The sequence below is a fragment of the Schistocerca americana genome, chromosome 2, assembly GCF_021461395.2.
Source record: "Schistocerca americana isolate TAMUIC-IGC-003095 chromosome 2, iqSchAmer2.1, whole genome shotgun sequence".
NCBI classification, from domain to species: domain Eukaryota; kingdom Metazoa; phylum Arthropoda; class Insecta; order Orthoptera; family Acrididae; genus Schistocerca; species Schistocerca americana.
Window position 1 is genome coordinate 10,099,630 of NC_060120.1, and position 26,870 is coordinate 10,126,499.

The window sequence follows — 26,870 nt, forward strand, 5'->3', positions numbered from 1 at the left end:
CGCAGTCAGCGATTTTCATACAGAGCGTTACCAACATAAAAACCTAAACAGCCTACTTACACAGTGTTCAAATATCACCAAGTATACTTCAGTCTGTCTTCAAAAGAAACGGCTACTCTGACGAAGAGATAAATACGGCATTAATCTCTAAAAGATGTGGAGCTTCTAAAGAAAAAGAACCTATAAGACACGGTACCAGCACAATGTTTAGGCCGACGAGTAAAGTGCACGAATATTTTGACACTGCAAAGGATCTGCGCCCGCCGTTTGCCAGTGCTGCAGCATACAGAAGGTGATTCTACAAGGAGTTTTACAACAGGCGCGCCGGCTCCGGGATAGTTATGATGAGCATTTTCTTTGACTATTAGAGCCTCCTGCTCAACGTCTTTCTGGAACACGGCGCCACAATTAATGCACTGTGGTACGTGGAAAGTTCCCAAAAATTGAAGCACGTCATCAAGTCCAAACGCCCAAGAATGATGACGGAGGGAATCATTCTGTTGCAGTATAATGCCCGCCCACATACTCAGAAGTTTTTTTTTTTTTCGACTACACTGCAGAAGTTTCACTAGGAAGCCCTTACACATCGTCCATGCACTCCCGATCTCTTCCAGTGCGATTTCCAAATTTTTGGAGCGCTGGAGAAAAACATTCGTGGTCGTCGATTTGCTTCGGACGAAGGGACGCACACCTGGCTACAATCATGGTTCCGAAGGCAACTACAAACATTTTTCTGTGAAGGCACTGACCTTCTCGTCTGACAGTGGGATGATTGTATTAACAGTTACGATGATTACTTTTGAAGTAATAAAAATTTTACTTACTTTTCTTTCGTCAATCACGTTTTCATTTGATTACGTCCTATAAAATCCATTGCGCACGTGGCCATGCGTGCATAAGCACTACAAAAAGAAGCATTAACATCCGTCTTAAGGCACACATGATCAATTGTCGTCAGGGCAACACGGATAAATCGGCAGCAGCAAAACATGAATTGCGACCAAGGGACCACCAAATTCGTTACTCTAATATCACGGCTTTATCAAGATCGAAGAACTACTTTACTAGGATGTATAGAGAGGTCACGAGAATTCAGTAACACAAAAACAACTTTAACAGAAGCGAATAAGGATGGATATTTGACATGCTGTAGGCCTTATTGCTTAGTAAAGCCACATAACACACGTCGGCACGACTCTGCCATCTAAGGAAGCGGTTTGATGAAGTCACGAACTGATCGTTGCCCGGTTATGTACCAACAGTTTTGCTTTCTGAGCTCGTTGGTGATTATAGCTGCTTTCTGAATTGATACAGCCTCTAATGATGCCTCCAGCATTTGAAGACGAACATTAGACCGACATAATGCTTTGGACGACGGCCTAAGTCCCATAAAACAAATATATCAAAAAACGCCTGCATTGTATGACTAGCATTTACTATTATTTATTTACACCCTTTAACATTATGTGGCATTAAACAGCGAGCACTTAAGGAGAAATCATTGTGTACGTCTTTCTGCTTCCCCGTATGACCATCCAGCGATGATGCAGACAGCAGCGTTACAAGCACACACCTAATAGTGTTGCTGACTTTATCTCATAAACCGTTTACTTATACTGAGAAGATTAGCAGTTCTGCAGGGCCTTAGGCGTACAAGAGCAGGTATTTTTATTGCTAAATGAGGATAGTTTACTGGACAACATTACGTCAGTATTCATCTGCAGACTAAAATTTGTATCTATTAGGAACAGTATGTTTTTTGGTTGGTTAGTACCTCCAAGCACATGTGGCAAGAACAAGTCATTAAGGGGGGAAACCACATTATCAGGTTCAAAAAATCCGTTTTTTATTGTATAATTCGTTATCTTAACTATCCAAGAATTCGCTGTCAAAATTTCAAAGCGATATTCTCATTCGTTCAGATTTTATGAGCATAGAACCGAGCGTACATTGGGTACAGCCTCGAGCGCAGATAGGGTGAAGCACTACCTCAGGTACGCATGACTGGTTCAGCCTCACAGTCGCTTTGTGTACTAACGTAGCGTTGAAACGGAACCCCGCCTTCGTATATTTCTTTTCAAATTACCGTATAGAAGGTACTAGAAGCATCAACACATGGGTTAGAACGTCGCTTTAGCTTACTTGGAGTCAGTTCTTGCTCAGCCTTGTACTATGAGTGTGTTTCTCACTGAGACTGAGAAATGTCTTCGCATCCGAAAGGCGACCATGAGCCTAAAGAGCGCCGCAGTCGGCCGCGTAAAAGAAAGTTCCGCGGGAACCGGCACGACCGATAAACACAGTGATAACAACGAAGCCCGAAGTGCTGGTGCGGAAAAACTGGACAGTTCTACGAGTGAAAATGCGACTGTGAATCCATTGCATTTTTATCGAGTCATCGAATTCTACACCTTTTTTACAGCATGATCGGACATATTAATTGGTCGAATTTGCAAGCAAAATGTTAAATTTGAAGAAAATCGTATCCGAGGGCTTGGTTTCAAATTCGTTGTCAAGTGTAAGTGTGGATCTAGATCTATCAATTCAAGTCCTCTAATAAATACTGGATTCGAGATAAATCGCACAATAGTTTTAGTCATGCGACTCTTAGGCAATGGACATCGGCACAGGCATAGCTGAAGAAACATATAATAGAATTGTTAAGTCACATCCAGGTAAGCATTTTACATTATTGTCAACATCCTTGAATTTCTAGTTTCCGAGAATTTATTTTTTAAACTCATTTATCTCGGAATGACTTTTTTCACACTTGCTTGCAGTCTAACTCAAAAAGGACAGAACCGATGATTATGAGAACTGATGGTATGATTATTTATAAAATAACGAATTATATGCACCAACATGTGTGATGATATCATGATTTTAATGGTATTTTTCTTGGCATAATTAGAGAAAAAGTCGTGAAAATGAAGTAAATTGTTCTAACGCCTGCAAAACTTTGAATTTTATTATTTTCACATGCGCTGAGGTTCACATTCTTAGAAAATAAGTTATTAATGTAAAATCGAAACCTTTTTGATTTCAGATGAAAATCGGAATGGCTACATTGCACGCAATTGGAGAAACATACAACCTCCAGCGGACATCACAGAGTAACTTTGTTATTTTTGGGTGAAATTACTGAAAAACATTCGTAAAAACTGTTTGAAATATGAATGATATCGTGTCAAAATTTGATTAAATTCTAATTAATTCTTCCAACCGCCCCCCCCCCCCCCCCCCCGAAAAAAAAAATCAATGTCAAACAGCCTCCTAATGTGGTTTCCCCCCTTAATTCTTATTACCGCTTGGGCAACAGGTCAGGTGTTGAAATGTGGACGTGTGGAATCAAAATGGTTAGTCTATAGTATAATCTATACTGACACGTGTAGTCCACTTAGTGGTGCAGTTACGACCTTACGGAAACGTCAGGTAGTAACTTGTGTGACATGCTTGCGGGAAGATTGTTAGAAACAGAGAAAGAACAAGTAACACACTGAATTGTGTACGTACATCGATGGAAAAAAAAATCGTAGCACCAAGGAGATGTGCAACAGAAACGGAAGTTGTTGATCATGTTTCTACATCTGAAAGATGATAACTGTTCACATTTGTTGTAGTTTATGCAGATTAACGCAGCTAAACGACAGGTAACAACTATTTAAGGGACAAAACAAACTTATGCTTTATTCGCACAAAACATATTAATACATTTGACTCCCAAATTATATTACGTTTCCCCATCAACAAACACGGAACATGTATATTCCATAGAGCCTAATGCACTCTGCACATCATATCTTGTGCGTCACTATGCACGCTGGAAAATGTTTGTTCATACATCCCTAACAACATTTCGTGCCAGTAGCATAACAGTGCCACTATGTAGCGTCACTATGGGGATGCGAATCGGGTTTGCTTTAAGGACACGCTTTAACGGTAGTGAGCGTTAGTTATCTTTGAGACTGGAAGTGAGTAGTCAAATGGCTCTGAGCACTATGGGACTTAACATCTGTGGTCATCAGTCCCCTAGAACTTAGAACTACTTAAACCTAACTAACCTAAGGACATCACACACATTCATGCCCGAGGCAGGATTCGAACCTGCGACCGTAGCAGTCCCGCGGTTCCGGACTGCAGCGCCTAGAACCGCAAGACCACCGCGGCCGGCAATAACAATCTTAATTCTCGAAAACCGGTTTAGGAAATCAATGTTCCCACCTTCATATCTCGTATATGCCAATTAATGAGAAAGAGTACTCTTCTTGCGATTTTAAGAAATACGCTATAACATGTCTGTCGGTATCTGAAGTCGGTAATAGCGAAACCCTTTTTCGAGTAATGTTACGAGGCGTGGTTTTTAAGTAAGTACCGTATTGAAATTAAAAAAAGACGTGCAAAGATATCTCAATATTTTTATTTTTACATGAAAGCCTCTACGTAAGTCTACGCACTGACGCCATTACAGTCTGATTCCTCCTTGTTTACATTGTGTACTGAGTGTTTAAGATGCCTCCGATAATCGTGAGTCCCGCCGACTGTGAAGTAAGGGCTGTTATAAGATTTCTTAGCGCTAAAGGCCTAAAAGCGATCGATTTCCATCGTGAGATCAGTGCAATTTACGGAGAAAACATTATGAGTGATGGAATGGTAAGAAAGTGGGTGAGAGCTTTTAAAGATGGCCGCACAAATGTGCATGATTAACAACGGAGTGGGCGTCCTTCGGTCGTTAATGAGAGTTTGGTGCAAGAAGTGGACAATATGGTGAGAGAAAACAGGCGCTTTACGATTTCCTCCATGCGGAATGACTTTCCTAATGTTTCTCGTTGTGTTTTGTATGGCATTGTGGCCGATCACTTGAATTACCGAAAATTGTGTGCACGTTGGGTACCGAAAATGTTGACGGATGTGCGCAAAACCAAACGTTTAGACAGTGCATTGACTTTCCTTGAGCGGTACCACAACGACGGTGATGATTTCTTAAGCCAAATTGTTACGGGCGATGAAACATAGGTGGCCTACGTCACACCAGAATCAAAGCAACAGTCCCTGGAAGTTGAGCAAGGGCATCGTTTTGCTGCAAGACAATGCCCGTCCGCATGTGGCGAATCAGACCAAAGATCTCATCACATCTTTTCGATGGGAAACTCTAGATCATCCTCGGTACAGCCCCGATCTTGCGCCCAGTGACTACCATCTGTTCCTGCACTTGAAGAAACACCTGGGCGGTGTCTTCACGACGATGACGAAGTCAAAACAGTGGTGATGCAGTGGTTAGCAAGTCAGGCGGCAGACTTCTATGAGGAAGGTATTGAAAAACTGGTACTACGTTATGACAAGTTCCTCAATATTGACTGAAATTATGTAGAAAAGTAGATTAAGGTACAGGCTTTCATGTAAAAATAAAATTATTGAGGTATCTTACCACGTCTTTTTTTTATTTCAAAACGGTACTTAATTAAAAAACACGGGTCGTATTATTAGCGATCTTGGCAAAGACTTTTATCTCCTCTAATCTAAAAAAATATTCTCGTCGTTGGACTGGAATAAGATCTTCTGTCCCATAACCGGGACGATCCCAGATCGCAGTCCTTAGAATATTTTTCTGGAGGGTTAAACGAAGTTGTTCGTTTATAAAGCCGCAGTAGAAACTGATGTGAATAGGTCAACAGTGTCCTGCCTGTCAATCTTGCTCTGTCATGGGCGCCAGGGATATCTGAGAGGCGAGGGCAACATTTTACGCGGCGTCGTAACGCACTAACTGGGACCGGCGGTGGTCACAACAGTTTTATGGGCTCACGTAGCTACCAGTCTATGGCAATAAAAGTTAATTATTTATTTCCGTCAATTGCTTCCTGGTCTCAAAGTGCGCAGTTTAGAATGCTCTACGTTCTGTGCAATTTTTGCCCCTTCAGCTGTCGGATACGCAGCATTTCCTGTACGATTACATCTCGTACTTGTACTACGTACACTGCCGCGGCTTCGAGGACTGGCGTTAGTCAGTGGCACTTGTTACCTCGGTGGACAACACTGGGCAGCTAATGGGGTACCTCCGTACGATGAAAGGTGGTGCCCGCTGCCGGTAAGCAAACGGCGGTAGCTCAATGGGCTAAACGACCCGAGCTGGACCGCAACTCGGCGCGTGCGAGGAATGCATACGTGCCGTTAATACGTGCGCCGCGCCGCCGCCAGTACGTGGGAATGCACAGCACGTGCGTGCTCCGAATGCGAGAACGCGGGGCAGGGCAGGCAACTCGTGAATTACGAAACCGCTGCAACACTGAATCCGTGCGGCGTTTCCTCGGAGAAAGTAATGCTGCCGGTGCACAAGTCGTCGAAGCATTTTCCCCTTCCTGCTGATTATGATTTACGGTGCAGCCTGTGGTGACCTGTGACATAATTCCTTCTATAGTAACATTTCTATTTGTAGTACTTGCCGTACCACTGCGGTAGAAACTGCGAGACTGCTAAATAGGCCATAACTTTGTTCTGGCCTACGAGCGCTTACCAAAAGAATGAGATCTAGCAAGTTTGCAAGGGAACACTTTCTCGCGTGTGTTTTTCACGCAAATTCATTTCGAAAGCAGCGTCGTTTCGTCTCCATATAAATTTCTTTTCATCACCTATATGAAATATGGTGAACGTAAAATGTTATTTTAAGCCGGCCGCGGTGGTCTAGCGGTTCTAGGCGCGCAGTCCGGAACCGCGCGACTGCTACGGTCGCAGGTTCGAATCCTGCCTCGGGCATGGATGTGTGTGACGTTCTTAGGTTAGTTAGGTTTAAGTAGTTCTAAGTTCTAGGGGACTGTTGACCACAGTAGTTAAGTCCCATAGTGCTCAGAGCCATTTGAACCATTTTGTTATTTTAAACTAAGTGTAAGATGAAGGAGTAGAATTTAATTGTTGTTTTTTCGTTTTTTATTCCGCAAACAATATTGATATACATTCGGGAGGGAGCAAGAAATAATCAGAGATAGGAGAGACAAGTGCCTTCTGTTATGGATCACAAGAACTTAACTAACAAGCCAGTGACAGTCTACAAGAGTGACATCTATGAGTGAGTGTCATAAACGTTGAAACGAGTCAGTCTTTTACAATGTTAACTGGCTTCTTGTAATTATAAAAGATATCATGGTTATTGGTTTTATAACACATGTAACAGGATTATTATTAATTTCTTGAGTTTCGATATTAAGAATTGTTTTTCTGGACATTCCTGACATGAGGGGCAGTTAATGTAGGTTGATTCTTACAAAGAAGAAGACAGCAACCAGCCACTATTAATAATGCTATTTATTTAAATAAATAGCGCCGTAACCGATTTCGAACTGACAAGTTCATCATCAAACGGCTGTTCACGAGATTCGCAAGATACACTTTACATAATTGTCAGTTTTCGATTTTTATTCTTCCACTGTGGCGTGCAAGCGTTAAGTCCCTGCAGTCGCGCTATTTATCTGTGTCCTTGGTGGCTCAGATGGATAGAGCGTCTGCCGTGTAGCCAGGAGACACTGGGTTCGAGTCCCGGACGGGGCACACATTTTCAGCCGTCCCCGTAGGGGTAGACCAACAACACCTGTCGGCAACTGTGGGTTTCAATTAATTATCATTTATTCTAGAGAAGCTGCGCGGTCATCAATGGTATCTGTTCTTTCGAGAACAGTTACTATCTTCATATATATAGTTACCACTGGGTCAAACAACACCATACGAGCGAGCGATGCCAATCTCGACTAAACAACAAGGTCTCTTCCATGCTTCAGCTTGTGCACTGCAGTAGTTCAGAGCTCAGAGCACTTCAAAAAAATGGTTCAAATGGCTCTGAGCACTATGGGACTTAACATCTATGGTCATCAGTCCCCTAGAACTCAGAACTACTTAAACCTAACCAACCTAAAGACATCACACAACACCCAGTCATCACGAGGCAGAAAAAATCCCTGACCCCGCTGGGAATCGAAACCGGGAGCCCGGGCGCGGGAAGCGAGAACGCTACCGCACGACCACGAGCTGTGGACCCAGAGCACGTCAGGAGTTCGTTATAGCCGGGGTAATGTAAAAAAAAAGATAATAGAATCAAAAAATAACAAACACAATTAAAGAGGCTGTGATGAAAGTCTTCGAGGAGGTAACTTCTGAACTTTAGGACTCTACCACCCCAAAAAGGTGCCTCTTCGATACAACAATGTTAGGTGAAACCCGTTACTACACAGATGGAAGATACTTGAGTTCCCGCTACACCCAATAAGTCAATTACTGTTCCTGGTTGGCTCGATGAAAAAAATTTTAATACACTCTCTAAGTTCATCTAGCAACCTTCTTCTTGATTTCCTTATTCGCCTTCGATGTTCCTTTATTCTGAGCATTTCGTATTCTCTATTGGAACTTGAGCTTTCAATGCATGCCCAATTTCGAATATTTTTGTTTCAGCTACACACTTAGCCAAGAAAGGTATTTTTGTTTTGTTTCTATTCGCCCTGTCCATGACATCGATCAGATTTTGCTCCAAGCGCACATTTTATAAAGATACACTTTTCTGACAATTACCTTTCATTTAGTGTTGATGACTCATCCATGTAATTTGACTAGAAGAAAATGTCTGTAGCATTTATAGTTGGTTTTCTTATTTTTTTTCTCAATCGAAGCCTCCTTCGTAAGTTCTCCTTAAGTGAGACTACTAAAAGTATGCTCTTTCTGAGGTCCATACCTCTACACATAATTTCTGCTGTTCATATTTTTGTTTATCGTAACTTTTTCTTGCCCGAAGAATTTGAGTTTTGTTTTTATTTCTCTCGGTTTAATTTGAGCCAGTGACCTTGCCGCAGTGGTAATACCGGTTTCCTTCACATCACCGAAGTAATGTGCTGCCGGGCTGGGCTAGCATTTGGATGGGTGACCATCAGGTCTGCCGAGCTCTGCTGGGAATCGGGGTGCGCTCAGCTCATGTGGTGCAAACTGAGGTGCTCCTTGATTGAGGAGTAGCGGGGCTCCGGTCTCGTAAACTGACATACGGCCAGCAGAGCGGTGTGTTGACCACGTGCTCCTCCGTATCCGCATCCAGTGACACCTGTGGTCAGAGAAAGGCACGGTGTCTTGGGCCTTCATGGACTCTTTGGGCGCAGTTTGGTTTTCAGTTTAACTTTAATCTCTTCCTCACCACCAAGTATAAGTGACAAACACTTGCCAATAAAATTACACTATTGGCCATTAAAATTGCTACACCACGAAGATGACGTGCTACAGACGTGAAATTTTACTGACAGGAAGAAGATGCTGTCAGATGCAAATGATTAGCTTTTAAGAGCATTCACACAAGGTTGGCGCCGGTGGCGACACCTACAACGTGCTGACAAGTAAAGTTTCCAACCGATTTCTCATACACAAACAGCAGGTGACCGGCGTTGCCTGGTGAAACGTTGTTATGATGCCTCGTGTAAGGAGGAGAAATGCGTACCATCACGTTTCCAACTTTGATAAAGGTCGGATTGTAGCCTATCGCGATTGCGGTTTATCGTATCGCGAGATTGCTGCTCGCGTTGGTCGAGATCCAATGACTGTTAGCAGAATATGGAATCGGTGGGTTCAGGAGGGTAATACTGAACGCCGTGCTGGATCCCAATGGCGTCGTATCACTAGCAGTCGACATAACAGGCATCTTATTAGCATGGCTGTAACGGACCGTGCAGCCACGTCTCGATCCCTGAGTCGACACATGGGGACGTTTGCAAGACAACAACCATCTGCACGAACAGTTCGACGACGTTTGCAGCAGCTTGGACTATCAGCTCGGAGACCATGGTTGCGGTTACCCTTGTCGCTGCATCACAAACAGGAGCGCCTGCGATGGTGTACTCAACGACGAACCTGGGTGCACGAATGGCAAAATGTCATTTTTTCGGATGAATCCAGGTTCTGTTTACAGCATCATGATGGTCCGGAACGAAATATTGCCAGTAAACAGGAACGACGAAGCGACAGCGGCCTCAGTTTTGTTATCAACTTAGCCTAGTGCAACTGGAGCTGTCAGGTGTTGTTAAGATTTCCCTTTGTTTACTGACTCAGATCTACCGTTGTACGCAAAGAAATACCGCGTACTACTCTCCGCAATTGCACTTATTTCGTTTCCAAGCGGCTCTGCTTTCGTCATCTGGTGGTAGTTGGTTGGTGGTGTCAGCAGATTTTAGTGCCTTAACGTGAGATGGGTGTCCGTGCAGGGGCACGTTTACACTGCCTGCTGAGGCCGCCCCCATAGCCAAAGTCGCCAACGCAACCTTGTCCGATGGCACTTGGCTCGGAGGTAGCTGGTTCGATTCTTAGTGCTTTGAGAAATTTTACCAACAGTACTTGCCCACCGTCGGCAGCTCGTGGTCGTGCGGTATACATACTGTATACATTACTATAAAAATACACATCTAAATACTTTACATCACTGGCACTTACGTGCTGATTCATTCAAGCTGTTAAAATGCCCCTTCGATTGTCTTTTTATAAGTAAGCCTAGCGCAATGTGTATCGTTGGTTGCACATGAACTTTATAAAGAATAAAACTTACATTAAACTTATCGTTAGAGGAAGTATTGCACAAGAAATAGACTTAGAATTTCATCAACCTTTTCGCGGTAACATTAGTCTTTTTGCTGGAGGCTTTGGCTTTTGGGTTGTTTACACCTTATTCAATGACGTGGCCAAAAATATGATATTTACTTCTGTCTACTTTAAACTTAATCATAACCAAATCTTCACAGGTAATTATGATAGCCTATTATCTAATACTGCCGCTGTACATATTGCAGTGCAATTTGGTTTGCAATAAAGGGCGTTTTTGTATGCCTGGGAACTAACATTTCGGCTCATAACTCAAATTTTACTTCTTCATCAGAAGTTCTGAAGTTGTGTTCCGATAGCATTCTTCAAGCGCTATGAGTTGATTCTTTGTTCTTTAAGGTCGCTTCATGGTCTTAGGACACATTCACTTTTAAAGGAATAAGTGAATACACATCTTCCATCTTCAATATCTAAAGCACTACTGTGTCTACATGGTGGGTGCACAGACATGCTCCGTCTCCGCTGTCCATTCTGTGTCTCTGACGGCAGATGGCAGCACTAACAGTATTGCGTGGCCGACACACAAGGCGTGTCGGGGAACGCATTGTGTTAATGCGGAAACGAAGCGATTTATCTCACGTCAAAAAGGGCTTGTTCATTGGCTTTCGGGCCAAGGGTTTGTAACATCGAAAATGCAGGATGCATGGCACCTGCTACCCATATATAACTTTTTTTTAATTGTTTGTAAATATTTGTAATTTTAATGCTTTCTTTTAATAAGTAAGGACATTGCTTCACCGTATGTGTACGTTTAGGTAGAAGTCTGCTGGCGTGTTATTGTATTTATCTGTGTTTTACTGTGAAACTTATAAGCTCTGGGAAAAAGCCGTAGAGTAGAAATATCTCTGGAGTGACCATTGCGTCCTGCGCATGTTGTCAACATTAAACTGGAATTGTCACATGATCTAGGGACGACGTCGATTGTTTAGCGCCAATTCGTGTCCGCCCACAGGTAACGTCACGTCTCGTCACATAACAACAAAACATTCTACAATACCTTTCGAATGGAGGCATTGGCAAAGGGCGTCAACGGAACGTCACGTCATTTCACGGTACGTCAAGGTTTCTCGGGTAGAAAATTTTAACGGTACCAGTCTGTTAACATCCTAAGTTAACCTATTTTCGCCAAGCCTATTCTCCTTATAATAGTGGATTTTGTACTGCTGTATCTTCATAATCTTTATTTTATAATAGCGCTTTGTTTTAGTGACAAATTGGAGATGTTCCATGACGACTGGGATGTTTTTTCCACTTTCTTACACAACCGAGGTCGTATATCTGAAGGCGAAAAGTTATTTAGGTTTTACCATAACACAATGGCGCTGACGCCCACAATGTATATGTATAAGAACATAAGTAGACGAAGCAGATTCCACCATTTGACATTTTAAGCAAAAAAGTCAGCATTAACGAAGGAGTAAAATACAGTTGTTTATGACGTTATTAATTACGTAAGAAAAAACATAATGGATAAGTTTAACAGGCTTCATTAATTCGTTTGAAGCTTTCTTTGATGTGTATGAATGTACTTTTTTTCCCTAGCAAATAACGGTCAATGTTTTGAAACGTTGTCTCACTTCTCAGTAATTTACCAAACATAATTGATCAAGAACATAGGTTATAAAGTTTGCTTCGGCCATTAACAAATTTCGTCGTTGTTAGCTCCTCAGTTCTGATATTATACTCTAACATTTTATGCATATTAGGGATGGTGACTCAAAACCCCAATTTCGCCGTTCAGTACAGTGTTAAGCGACTTGACGAGATGTGACATGAAAGACATTGTAAATACATGCTGACGTGAAGCTTCTGCGACGTCATGCCCGTTCATTTTGCTCTTCAAAGCTAAGAGCCCAATTTATTTCAAATTTCAGGCGTAAACTGCTATGGTGCCTGCAAAACGTCTGTAATAAATCCACAGCACTTACGAAGGGAATCTGTCTTTACTACCGATATGACAACATCCGAAATTTATAGGACAAATGTCGGAGAAATCTACGGCGTCCCGAGATCACGTGACCATTGTGGCAACGTATGTTGACAATACAAAATCAATTCTGCGCTTCTGAATGCTCACTCCAGAGATATTTCTACTCTATGGAAAAAGCCAAAGAAATTGTTATTTGCATCGACTAGCAACGATAATAGCAATGCTTGTGCGTTGTAAAATCTTTGGGTAGGGAGTTGTTGCGCAGAGCGCGCGGAGAGAGGGAGAGACGGGTTCCAGCGCTTGTAGTGTGCGGAAGTGTGTGTGTTAACGCTCTCACAGTGGAGAGTACCATTTTCGGCGGTATCATGTATGCGCGCCGGCCAGATGTCTAGAGCCGGAGTACGGACAGTGGACGGGCAGAAGAGGCTGCATTAATTACGATTGCCCGTTCCTATAATTAGCCGTGGCTCCACACGCTACCGTCTTCAACAACAGCAGCAGTTCCAGCAACACAGGTTCGTCGTCGGCTCCGAGTTTCGTCGTATGCGCAGCACTGAAGTAAGACGGTTCATTGTTAGAAAGTATTAATGGCTAACCCAACAGTACAAATGAATGTGATTTGATTGATAAGATTTATTTCAATAATAATCAGTTAAACTGAGGGCGACTGTGTCCTCATTGCCCCCAGACATTGTTACGAAGCAGAATCCTTGTTCCTTTTTTACCTAATATGCTAACTGAGAGTTAGAAGAAACAAATTGAATAGTTACAGCCAGTTTATTAATGAATAATTTCTCTTTTATGAATTTTAGCCTCAGTCTACTTTCAATTAAGTGTTGTGCAAAAGAGGTTTCAGTATGTGACTAAAGTAAAGCAATTTCATTTTTCAACTTTGAGAATCAATCACTGGAAAAAATCCAAATCTAAAGAAATGCACAAATTAAGAATGTGGAAGTTTTATTTATTTTACATATAGCTTGGAGCACATGGCTGTTTGGTTTGCTACGTATTCTAGTATTTAATTCTGTTCAAGTTAGTGAAAAAGGCTCAGTTGTTCAGACAATAATATGAAATCCAATTTGCAAAATAAGTAACGGCAAAGTAAAACGTGCTTGCTTTTTTTCTAAATTTCTTTGATGACGTTATGCTGAGGTCACTGAAAGTCACTGTTCACGTAACGAAATTCAATACTAACATACAGTTTAATTGCATATTTTCAAATCATTACTCGATTGCCTTTTTCAAAATTTAATGCCAAATATAACGTAAGAGTGACTTCTCAGTTTTCTTTATCATTACATACTCACTTAAAATTAGTGTAAAAAAAATTGCAACCTTTAGTTGCCATGTCAGTGTTTAATAATACATGTTTTTCTTTCCCAACATCTTGTACAGGATTTTTGATGTAAATTGCCCCAGCGGGCTCGCGACCATTAATTACTTCATTTTCGTTCATTAGTGTAACTTTTGGATTCATGATCAGCGTTACCCCTTTCTGTCCAGTGTTGTTCGTGAGTGAATGCACAAAATAACTTTCATTTTCCAAATTACAGCCCTGTTCAGTTTAATTACTTTTATTTTAAGTAGACTTTGTATCAGAAGGGTCGGCTGTACACTTTTCTCCTACTTACCGGTATCACTTCTTCGGGAAAGATAGCCTTACCCATTTAGAAAAAATCCATTAGACGTACACGCGATCGACGGTCGTATTTTATATCGCAAGCAGGATAGGCCGATTAGTAAAAAGGAGGGGTACAAGTTCAAACATTCCCGAAAGTATGTAAACTATACGCTTGCCATCGCGGCTAAAAGATACCATGCATGGCAAATTGGCGCTATACAAAACTGTGGTGCACTTCGGACCATAGATGACAGGGGTGAATAATGGCTGCGAGACCATAGATGACAGGGGGGAGTAACGGCTGCGAAAATGTGTACGAATGAATAGAAGTGCGATTGTTGAGCGACTGACCGCCCACATGAACGAAGGGGTTACCAATAGTGTCTTCTCAATGACCGTTCAGCTAACGTCGCTGCGTATCGGCCTCCGCGGAGGGCACGTGATTCATGCACCGATGTCGACTGTTCATCGGCAACGAAGGCAGGAATTCGTCCACCATTACCGCATCTGGATGAGCACTGAATAGCGACAGGTGACCTTTCCAGATGACTCACGTTTTATGCTCCATTCGACAGACGGTCGTTGCTGTGTATTGAATGAAACGTTTGAAAGCAAACTCCCTGCAAAAATCGTCAGAAGGCACCAGGCCAGAGTACGGAGCGTCGCGGTCGGGGAATGTTTCAGTAGAACTCCCTCGGTGATCTCGTCACTCACGAAGGCACAATGCATCAACAGGAGTGTGCACGTCTGCTTGGGACCGTGTCCATCGCTACAAGCAGTCTGTTTTCCCTCGGCACAATGGCATCTACCAGCAGAACACGCAGCTCGGTTCATGGAGCACGAGCATGAGTTTATGGCACTCCCCTGGTCACCAAACTCCCCACAGGGGAGTGTTATGGGACCACTGCTTTTCACAATATATATAAATGACCTAGTAGATAGTGTCGGAAGTTCCATGCGGCTTTTCGCGGATGATGCTGTAGTATACAGAGAAGTTGCAGCATTAGAAAATTGTAGCGAAATGCAGGAAGATCTGCAGCGGATAGGCACTTGGCGCAGGGAGTGGCAACTGTCCCTTAACATAGACAAATGTAATGTATTGCGAATACATAGAAAGAAGGATCCTTTATTGTATGATTATATGATAGCGGAACAAACACTGGTAGCAGCTACTTCTGTAAAATATCTGGGAGTATGCGTGCGGAACGATTTGAAGTGGAATGATCATATAAAATTAATTGTTGGTAAGGCGGGTACCAGGTTGAGATTCATTGGGAGAGTGCTTAGAAAATGTAGTCCATCAACAAAGGAGGTGGCTTACAAAACTCTCGTTCGACCTATACTTGAGTATTGCTCATCAGTGTGGGTTCCGTACCAGATCGGTTTGACGGAGGAGATAGAGAAGATCCAAAGAAGAGCGGCGCGTTTCGTCACAGGGTTATTTGGTAAGCGTGATAGCGTTACGGAGATGTTTAGCAAACTCAAGTGGCAGACTCTGCAAGAGAGGCGCTCTGCATCGCGGTGTAGCTTGCTCGCCAGGTTTCGAGAGGGTGCGTTTCTGGATGAGGTATCGAATATATTGCTTCCCTCTACTTATACCTCCCGAGGAGATCACGAATGTAAAATTAGAGAGATTAGAGCGCGCGCGGAGGCTTTCAGACAGTCGTTCTTCCCGCGAACCATACGCGACTGGAACAGGAAAGGGAGGTAATGACAGTGGCACGTAAAATGCCCTCCGCCACACACCTTTGGGTGGCTTGCGGAGTATAAATGTAGATGTAGATGTAGACTCAAACCCAGTTGAGAACCTGTGGGACCACCTAGATCGGACTGTTCGCGCTGTGAATCCTCAACCGAGAAACCTAGCGCAGATGGCCACAGCACGGCTCCGTATCCCTTGCGATACCTTTCGCAGCCTCCCTGACTCTCCTCACGCACGTGTCGCAGCGATCCGCGCTGCAAAAGAGGGTTATTCACGCTCCTGACAGGTGGTCACGTTGACGTGACAGCACAGCGTCACACCACGCGCAGGCCGGCAGCGGCCCCTCGCCCTGGGAAAAACCACTCGCGCTAACCCTTCAGCCTACCTGCCGCCCTTATGACGGCCGGCTTACTTCGTAGCCCGCGTACTCCGCGAGTAGCAGAGACGGAGATGTCGTCTGCCGGTCAGACAGACCGCTCCGCGCGCCAGACCTCGTGAGCTGTGCTCACCAGTGTCAGGACTCGTTCCTGTCAAACCAGCACGAGTCGAACTCCGCCTGCCTGTCTGATGGTCTACAGAACATTTTACCGACAACATGGGAATTACTTTCATTCAAAGATGATTCTCAGACTCACTTAAAAATAACAATAATACAAAGAAACAGATTCACGCAGCTCTTAGGAATATTAAATGTTAGTTTTCTCACGTGTTTTGTTATAGAAAATGAAAGACGAACACTTATCATAAACAGAGATTTTGTGGAACGTGGCTGATTATATTTTTAAAAAAAATTATTCCTTTTTCATTACGCAAAAGTAGCGTATTCAGACTTGTAAAAATCTGCTTCAGACATTTCTTACGCATTTGTCTTTTGAAGTTTTGAATTGTCTTCTATTAATCGTGACATCTACATCTACATCTACATGGATACTCGGCAAATCACATTTAAATGTCTGGCAGAGGGTTCATCGAACCACCTTCACAATTCTCCATTATTCCAATCTCGTATAGTGCGCGGAAAAAATGAACACCTGTATCTTTCTGAACGAGCTCTGATTTCCCTTATTTTATCTTGGTGATCGTTTCTCCCTATGTAGGTCGGTGTGAACAAAATATTTTCGCATTTGGAGGAGAAAGTTGGTGATTCGAATTTCGTGAGAAGATTCTGTCGCAACGAAAAACGCCTTTCTTTTAATGATGTCCAGCCCAAATCCTGTATCATTTGGGTGAGACTCTCTCCCGTATTTCGAAATAGTACAAAATGTGCAGCGTTTCATTGAATTTTCTCGATGTACTCCGTCAGTCCTGTCTGGTAAGGATCCCACACCGCGCAGCAGTATTCTAAAAGAGGACGGACAAGCGTAGTGTAGGCAGTCTCCTTAGTAGGTCTGTTAAATTTTCTAAGTGTCCTGCCAATAAAAAGCTGTCTTTCGTTAGCCTTCCCCACAACATTTTCTGTGTGTTCCTTCCAATTTAAGTTGCTTGTAATTGTAATACCTAGGTATTTAGTTGAATTTGTGGCTTTTAGATTAGACTGATTTATCGTGTAACCGAAGTTTAACGAGTTCCTTTTAGCACTCATGCGGATGAACTCAGATTTTTCGTTATTTACGGTCAAAAAAATGGCTCTGAGCACTATGGGACTTAACCTCTCAGGTCATCAGTCCCCTAGAACTTAGAACTACTTAAACCTAACTAACCTAAGGGCATCACACACATCCATGCCCGAGACAGGATTCGAAATGCGACCGCAGCGGTCTCGCGGTTCCGGACTGTAGCGTCTAGAATCGCTCGGCCACAACGGCCGGCATTTAGGATCAATTGCCATTATTAGAACTACTTAAACCTAACCTAACCTAAGGGCATCACACACATCCATGCCCGAGACAGGATTCGAAATGCGACCGCAGCGGTCTCGCGGTTCCGGACTGTAGCGTCTAGAATCGCTCGGCCACAACGGCCGGCATTTAGGATCAATTGCCACTTTTCGCACCATTGAGATATCTTTTTCAAATCGTTTTTCAGTTTGTTTTGATCTTCAGATGACTTTGTTAGTCAATAAACGACAGCGTCATCTGCAAACAACCGAAGACGGCTGCTCAGATTGTCTCCAAAATCGTTTATATAGATAAGGAACAGCAAAGGGCCTACAACACTACCTTGGGAACGCCGGAAATCAGTTCTGTTTTACTCGATGACTTTCCGTCAGTTATTACGAACTATGACCTCTGACAGGAAATAGCAAATCCAGTCACACCGCTGAGACGGTATTCTATAAGCACGCAATTTCACTGCAAGCCGCTTGTGTGGTATAGTGTCAAAAGCCTTCCGGAAATCCATAAATACGGAATCGATCTGAAATCTCTTGTCAATGGCACTCAGGACTTCATGTGAATAAAGAGCTAGTTGTGTTTCATAGAAACGATGTTTTCTAAACCCATGTTGACTGTGTGTCAATAGACAAAACTAGTTATGCTTCCACAAGCAGCTTCGTCAATGTATGGCTTATATGGAATGAAGAAGAAATAATTGCGTGTGAAAAATGGAAAGTACATCTCTAAGATAAATAAACGACGCACCAGGAACAAATTAGCCGAATGGGACGATAATCGATAGATGTGATGTCTGTGTACATACGTACAAATGATTACAATTTCAAAATATTGGATGATTAATTCAAGGCAAAGAGCTTCACGAAATGAGCAAGTCAATAACGCGTTGGTCCACCTCCATCCCTTATGCAAGCAGTTAATCGCCTTGGCCTTATGTGTTAGAGTTATTAGATGTCCTCCTGAGGGATACAGTGCCAATTCTAACCCATACATCTACATCGATACTCTGTAAATCACATTTAAGTGCCTGGCAGAGGGCTAATCGAACCACCTTCACAGTTCTCTATTATACCAATCTCGTACAGCGCGCGGAAAGAATGAACACCTGTATCTTTCTGTACGAACTCTGATTTCCCTTATTTTATCTTGGTGATCGTTTCTCCCTGTGTAGGTCGGTGTCAGCAAAATATTTTCGCATTCGTAGGAGAAAGTTGGTGATTCGTATTTCGTGAGAAGATTCCCTCGCAATCAAAACCGCCTTTCTTTTAATGATGTCCAGCCCAAATCCAGTATCACTTCTGTGACACTCTCTCCCATATTTCGCGATACCTTTCTTTGAACTTTTTCGATGTACTCCGTCAGTCATATCTGGTAAGGATCCCACACCGCGCAGCAGTATTCTAAAAGAGGATGGACAAGCGTAGTGTAGGCAGTCTCCTTAGTAGGTATGTTACATTTTCTAAGTGTCCTGCCAATAAAATGCAGCCTTTGGGTAGCCTTCCCCACAACATTTTCTATGTGTTCCTTCCAATTTTAGTTGCTCGTAATTGTAATACCTAGGTATTTAGTTGAATTTATGGCTTTCAGATTAGACTTATGTATCGTGTAACCGAGGTTTAACGAGTTCCTTTTACCACTCACGTGGATGACCTCACACTTTTCGTAATTTAGGGTCAACTGCCACTTTTCGGAACATTCAGATATCTTTTCTAAATTGTTTTGCAGTTTGTTTTGATCTTCTGATGACTTTATTAGTCGATAAACGACAGCGTCATCTGCAAACAACCGAAGACGGCTGTTCAGATTGTCTCCAAAATCGTTTATATAGATAAGGAACAGCAAAGGGCCTATAACATTACTTTGGGGAACGCCAGAAATGACTCCTGTTTCACTCGATGGCTTCCCGTTAATTACTACGAACTGTGACCTCTCTGACAGGAAATCGCTAATCCAGTCACATAACTGAGACGATATTCCGTAAGCACGCAATTTCACTACGAGCCGCTTGTGTGGTACAGTGTCAAAAGCCTTCCGGAAATCCAACAATACGGAATCGATCTGAAATCCCTTGTCAATGGCATTCAACACTTCATGTGAATAAAGAGCTAGTTGTGTTTCACAGGAACGGTGTTTTCTAAATCCATGTTGACTCTGTGTCAATAGACAAAACTAGTTATGCTTCCACAAACAGCTCCGTCAATGTATCACTTACATGAAATGAACAAGAAATAATTCTATGTGAAAAATCGAAAGTACATCTTTAAGACAAAACAAACGACGCACCAGGAACAAATTAGCCGAATAGGACGGTAATCGATAGATGTGATGTGTGTGTACATACGTACAAGTGATTACAATTTCAAAATATTGGATGATTCATTCAAGGAAGAGAGCTTCACGAAATGAGCAAGTCAATAACACATCGGCCCACCTCCATCCCTTGAGCAAGCAGTTACTCGCCTTGGCATTGAGTGGTAGAGTTGTTAGATGAAACTTCCTGGTAGATTAAAACTGTGTGCCCGACCGAGACTCGAACTCGGGACCTTTGCCTTTCGCGGGCAAGTGCTCTACCAACTGAGTCTCGGTCGGGCACACAGTTTTAATCTGCCAGGAAGTTTCATATCAGCGCACACTCCGCTGCAGAGTGAAAATCTCATTCCAGAGTTGTTAGACCTCCTCCTGAGGGATATAGTGCCAGTTCTGACCCATCAGCGCGCTAAATCGTCAAAAATGGCGAGCTGATCGGAAGGCGCTGCCGATAATGCTCCAGACGTTCTTAGCTGGGTTAGATCCGGCGACCTTCCTGTGTTTGGCAAACACAGAGACAAGCAGTAGTGCGGCCGGGCATTATCCTGCTGAAATGTAAGCTCGTGATGGCTGGCTACGTGGGACAACAAAACGGGGCACAGCATATTGTCGTCTTACAGCTGTGCTGTAAAGATGCCGCGGATCACAACAAAAGGGGTCCTGCTATGGAAAGAAATGCGACCCCAGACCATTCCTACGGTTTTCGTGCCGCACGGCGGACGACAGTTAGGTTGCTATCCCATACCACCACTGGATGTAATTCTACTTTACTGAATGAGATTCCATGCCGAAGAACTGTCTGGTGGAGCCCCAGCCCAGACTGTGGTGGGATACCAACCCGACTACCGCCCGTCTTACGCCCCGACAGCCAAGAGTGATGGTCTGGGGTGCCATTTATTTTCGTAGTACGACCTCTTTTGTCGTCTGGTTGTTGCCATTCACGGCGGCGTTGTAAGACACGACACGTCGACGATATTCTATGTCCCAGTTTGTTGCTCTTCGTGGCGAGCCATCAGAGGTTTCATTTCAGCAAGATAATGCAGGTCTGCACACGGCGAAAGTTTTTATATCTTGTCTTCGAGCTTTTGCTAAACGCTATCTTGTCCAGGAAGATCGTCGGATCTTTCCCCAGTGGAGAACGTTTGGAGATTTATCGGCAGCGACCTCCGACCAGCTCGGAATTTTGACGGTCTAACACGTAAATTGGACAGAATTTGGCACAGTATTCCTCAGGAGGAAAATTACTCGCAGTAATCTTCAAGACTACCTGCTGGCCTTATGACAGACGGCTTGCTTCGTGGCCCGCATATTCCGCCAACAGCAGAGATCGAGGTTATCCACAAGTTGTTGTTTGTGTAACCAGTCAATTATAACTGGGACATTTCCTGACTGGCTACAATATGCAGGTGTTAAGCCTCTATTCAAGAAAGGGGTTAAAGAGATACCATCAAAGTACAGACAGATTTCACTTTTGTTAGCATTCTCAAAAATTTTAGACAAAATGATGTACAGGCAGCTTCCCAACGATCTGACCACGAATAAAATATTATCAAGAACACAGTTTGGATTTCTGAAGGGTTCTGATATCGAGAAGGCTATTTACACCTACAGAGGAAATGTACTTAATTCATTCAATAACAAATTACAAGCAGCAGGTATTTTCTGTGATTTGTCAAAGGCGTTTGATTGTGTGAACCACAACATCCTTTTAAATAAATTAGAATTCTATGGTGTCACGGGCAGTGCTGCAAAATGGTTCAAGTCATACCTCGCTAACAGGAAACAAAGGGACTAGTGAATTAAGTCATTAGTCATCATCAGAATGGGAAGAAATTACATGCGGTGTCCCACAAGGATCCATCTTAGGGAAATTGCTTTTTCTTGTGAACATTAATGATCTCTCATCCGTTACACTGCCAGAAGCAGAGTTCGTTTTGTTTGCAGATGACACAAGGATTGCAATAAATAGTATGTCGAGTGTAGTTCTAGAAAGATCTGCTAACGATATTTTCATGGATATTACTAAATGGTTTAGTCAATTCACTGACATTAAACTTCGAAAAGACTCACTACATGCAATTCGGAAGCTGTAAGATGTTTCCACCCAGCATATGCATAAAGTATGAAGAAGAGCAGATAGAAGAAGTTGACACTCTTAAATTCCTGGGACTACAACTTGATAATAAATTCAGTTGGGAGGAGAACACCACAGAACTGCAGAAACGCCTTAACAAATCTGTATTTGCAATTCGAGTGTTAGCTGACATAGGCGAAATAAAAATGAAAAAGCTTGCATACTTTCATTCCATAATGTCATATGGTATAATATTTTGGGGTAACTCTTCAAGTGAAACAAAAGTTTTCAGAGTCCAAAAGCGTGTAATACGTATTATTTGTGGAGTAAATTCACGGACGTCCTGTAGAAACCTCTTCAAAGAACTGGGTGTACTGACTACTGCCTCTCAGTATATTTACTCCTTAATGAAATTTGTCCTAAATAATATATCTTTTTTTCCAACAAACAGCCCAGTTCATACATATAATACCAGGAGCAAAAATGATCTGCACAAGGACTTAAAAGCACTTACTTTAGTTCAAAAAGGCGTCCACTACTCAGGAACACTAATCTTCAATAATTTGCTAGCAAACATAAAAAAATTTGGTTACAAATAAAGATCAGTTTAAAAGGAGCCTGAAAGACTTACTAGTGGTCAACTCCTTCTACTCCATTGACGAATTTTTTAATAGAAACAAATGATGTATTGTATATATTCACACTATTAGTATTGTTACTTCAGCCTTGAAAAAAAATAAAAATTTTGACATGTTCCACATCCACGAGGACCTTCTCAGCACGGATCTATGGAACGAAAAAGTAATCTAATCTAATCGACGGACTCGCGCCACGCCGCGTCATCTACCAAAGCTCTGAGACCCACGTATAAAAACAACACTCTCGTGGTTATTTACGCAGCGCTCAGGAAAAGTAAATGTTCGTTTTCTCACATGTTTTGTTACAGAAAAAGAAATCGACACTAATTTGTCATAAACAGAGATTTTGTGAAACAGGGCTGAATACAGCACAAAAAATTAAGTTTGAAACAGTTATTAACTGTAATTTGTTTTAAAAAAGCTTTATTTCATAATGAACATATTCAGACATGTAAAATTCGTCTTCAGGCAGCGCTCATTCTCTTATGAATGTGTCTTTTTTGTGTTGAGCAGCTGCAGAAGTAATGGCTTAACCCATGCCCTGCAAGTCTCATTACACAGTAAATCAACTGTCAACAAAAGTACAGGAGATGAACAGCGTCTCCAAGTAGGCAAAGAAGTCCAAATGGCTTGTACAAGGGACAAATGATATTCATTGCCACTGTAGCACGGGGAACACCTCCCAGAAGCCTATTCCTCCTCCAGCTCACATCCTCTCCCCTCTGCCGCGCTCCCGCACACTCCCCGTCCACAAATGTATCTCTTTGTATTGGTGGATACAAAAAGCGTCGTGACTGCAATAACAAAAAGACGGCAGCACTTAAAGAATGCATCTGGTGGCTACCTGCAGAAAATTGCCCCTATTAAGCTGTTATTGCTTCTCGGAATGAGTTTTGTTTCCTGCAAGTTAAGTGCACATTAAGTGTGCAACAGTTTATGGGTGCAGAGCGCGTAGCGCTACTCGATTATCAGCGTGGCCGAGGCTGGATCGACCGCGAAAGCCCTCATCATGCTGACCTCTGGAGAGAGTCTTGTAACAGATTCACCAAGTGAATTCTGGTCAAGCTGACACTCGCTGTTGCTCACGTTTAAATACATACGGCAAAAAAAAAAGTCTCGTGTTAAAAGCACCACTCTCCAGCACACGCAAGAAAAGTTAATATTGTTTCGGAGTTCAACAGGCTCCGATAACGTTCCTTCATGACTGTTTTATGCACGAATTCGCTAAGTTCTAGGCGCGAATTGAGACATACATAATTCAGGAGTGCCCGATGTTCAACAGACGTCCCGTCGACTTTTATACAGAGTGTTTCTGTGTCGTTGGTGCAAACTTTCACTGATTTTCGACAAATGTAACAATTAAAAAGTCTGTTTTTCCGGGAGTGAGTCGAAATGTACGTAGGCAAACGTGCTGTAGGAGAGCTTTGCTAGCGGAATACGAGAAACTACGAATCATTGTCGTATGATGCAATACATCTCTTTATTATGTACGTAAAATCATTGGAAAAGAGACAATCAAACGACTGTTAAAGTTAATGCGTAGAATCTTTAAGATTAGAGATAAATCATCGTAATTTAATACCGAATACAGCAGAGGCAGGTAAATGCGGATAACTAACTCCCAATTAGCTTAATAGCTAATGCATTCAAGTTGCTAGCAAGAATAATAAACAGAAGATATGAAAACAATACTTTGGGTTTTGTTAGATGAATAATTTAGCTTTAAGAAAGCTACAGGCATCCGAAACTAATTTTGATGTTGTGCATGTTAATGCAGGAGAGACGTAAAAAAAGTTAGTACACTTTCATAGGATTTGTCGACGAAAAAAGGAAAACATTTCAAAGCCTAAAATGGAGCAAAATGTTAGAAATTCCCAGAAAAATGGGTCCTTCGAAGTGAGAAAAATGGGTAACCATGAGGTATCTATACACATCACTAAATTAGAATTCCCCACCGCTTTTTCCTGTCTGTATGTGAAATCTAATCTCAGGTGAACTTAAAATTAGCTATATATGTATAGGAACCAAGAGGGAATAATAGTAATGTAAGATCAGGGCGTTAGGCAAGGACGTAATCTTTCGCCACTACCGTTCAACCTGTACATCATAAAGCAATGACAGAAACATAATAAAGTTTCAGGAGTAAAACTAAAATTCAGTGTGAAAGGATATCAATGATAAGATTCGCCAGATGAATGAAGACGAATGCAATGCTCAACAATAATGAGAAAAATGACAAGGCTCACTGGGTCACTGATGACATTTTCTATTCTTAGCGAAAAAAAAGATTACAATGGCATCAGAAAATTTTATTCTTCGTAGCCTTTCACCCTCAATTATATTTCCACCCTTAAAATAATAATAACTCGGACGCACTTCCTGAGGAACCATTGTTGTTGTTCGCCGGCCGGAGTGGCCAAGCGGTTTTAGGCGCTACAGTCTGGGACCGCGAGACCGCTACGCTCGCAGGTTCGAATCCTGCCTCGGGCATGGATGTGTGTGATGGCCTTAGGTTAGTTAGGTTTAACTAGTTCTAAGTTCTGGGGGACTGATGACCTCAGACGTTTAGTTCCATAGTGCTCAGAGCCATTTGAACCATTGTTGTTGTTGTTGTTGTTGGGGTCTTCAGTCCAAAGACTCCAAACTACTCCATCCTGTGCAAGCCTCTTTATCTCACATTAACTACTGCAACCTACACTCTTCAGAACCTGCTTACTGTATACATCTCTTGATCTCGTTATACAATTTTTACCCTTCCCTCCCCCCCCCCCTCTCTCTCTCACACACACACACACACACACACACACACACACACACTCACACACTTCCCTCCAATAATCAACTGGTGATCTCTCAATGTTTCAGAATTTGTGCTGTCAATCGATCCCTTCTTCTAGTCAGGTTGTACCACAACTTTCTTGTCTCCACAATTTTATTCAGTGCCTCCTCATTAGTTACGTGATCTGCCCATCTAATCTTTAGCATTCTTCTGTAGCACCATGTTTCAGAAGCTTCTACTCCCTTCTTTTCTAACCTGTTTATCGTCCACATTTCATTTCCATACGTAGCTACACTCCAGACAAATATCTTCAGAAAAGACTTAATGATTAAGTCTATACTTGATGTTAGCATTTTTTTCTTTTTCAGAATCGGTTTTCTTGTCATTGCCAGTCTACATTTTATATCGTCTCTACTTCGATCATCATCAGTTATTCTGATGCCCAACTAACAAAACCTGTCTACTATTTTAAGTGTCTCGGCACCTAATCTAATTCCCTCCGTATTACCTAATTCAGTTCGACTACATTCCATTATCCTGTCTTGATTTTGTTGATGTTCATCTTATTTGCTCCTTCAAGACACCGTCCATTCCGTTCAACTGCTCTTCCAAGTCTCTGCCACAATTACAATGTCATCGACAAACCTCAAGGTTTTTGTTTTTTCTCCCTGAACTTTAATTCCTGTTCCAACTTTTTTTCTGGCTTGCTTAATGTACAAATAGAATGGAATCTCTCCTCCTCCCCAATTACTGGTTTTCATTCATCCCCCTGGCCTCTCACAACTGCTGTCTGGTTTCTGTACAACTTCTAAATGGCCTTTCGCTCCCTGTGTTTTACCCCTGCTAGCTTCAGCATTTCAAGGAGAATATTCCAATCAACATTGTCAGAACCTTTCTCTAAGTCTACAAGTGCTATAGTGCTATAAGCGTAGGTTCTCCTTTCCTTCATCTGTCTTCTAAGAGAATTAGTAGGGTCAGTACTGCCTCGCGTATTCCTACATTTGTCCGAAATCCAAACTTATCTTCCCCGAGGTTGGCTTATACCAGTTTTTCCATTCTTCTGTAAAGAATTGATGTTATGGTTTTACAACCATGTCTTATTAAACTGACAGTTCCATAATTTTCATACCTATCACCACCTGCTTTCTTTGGGATAGGAGTTTTATGTTCTTCTTAAAGTCTGAGAGTATTTCGCTTGTCTCATACATCTTGCCCACCAGATGGAAGAGTTTTGTCATGCCTGCTTCTCCCAAAGCTATCAGTAATTCTGACGAGAATGTCGCTACTGCATGGGCCTTATTTCGTCTTAGATCTTTCAGTGCTCTGTCAAATTCTTCACTCAGTATCATATTTCCCATCTCATCTTCATCTACATCGTCTTTAAT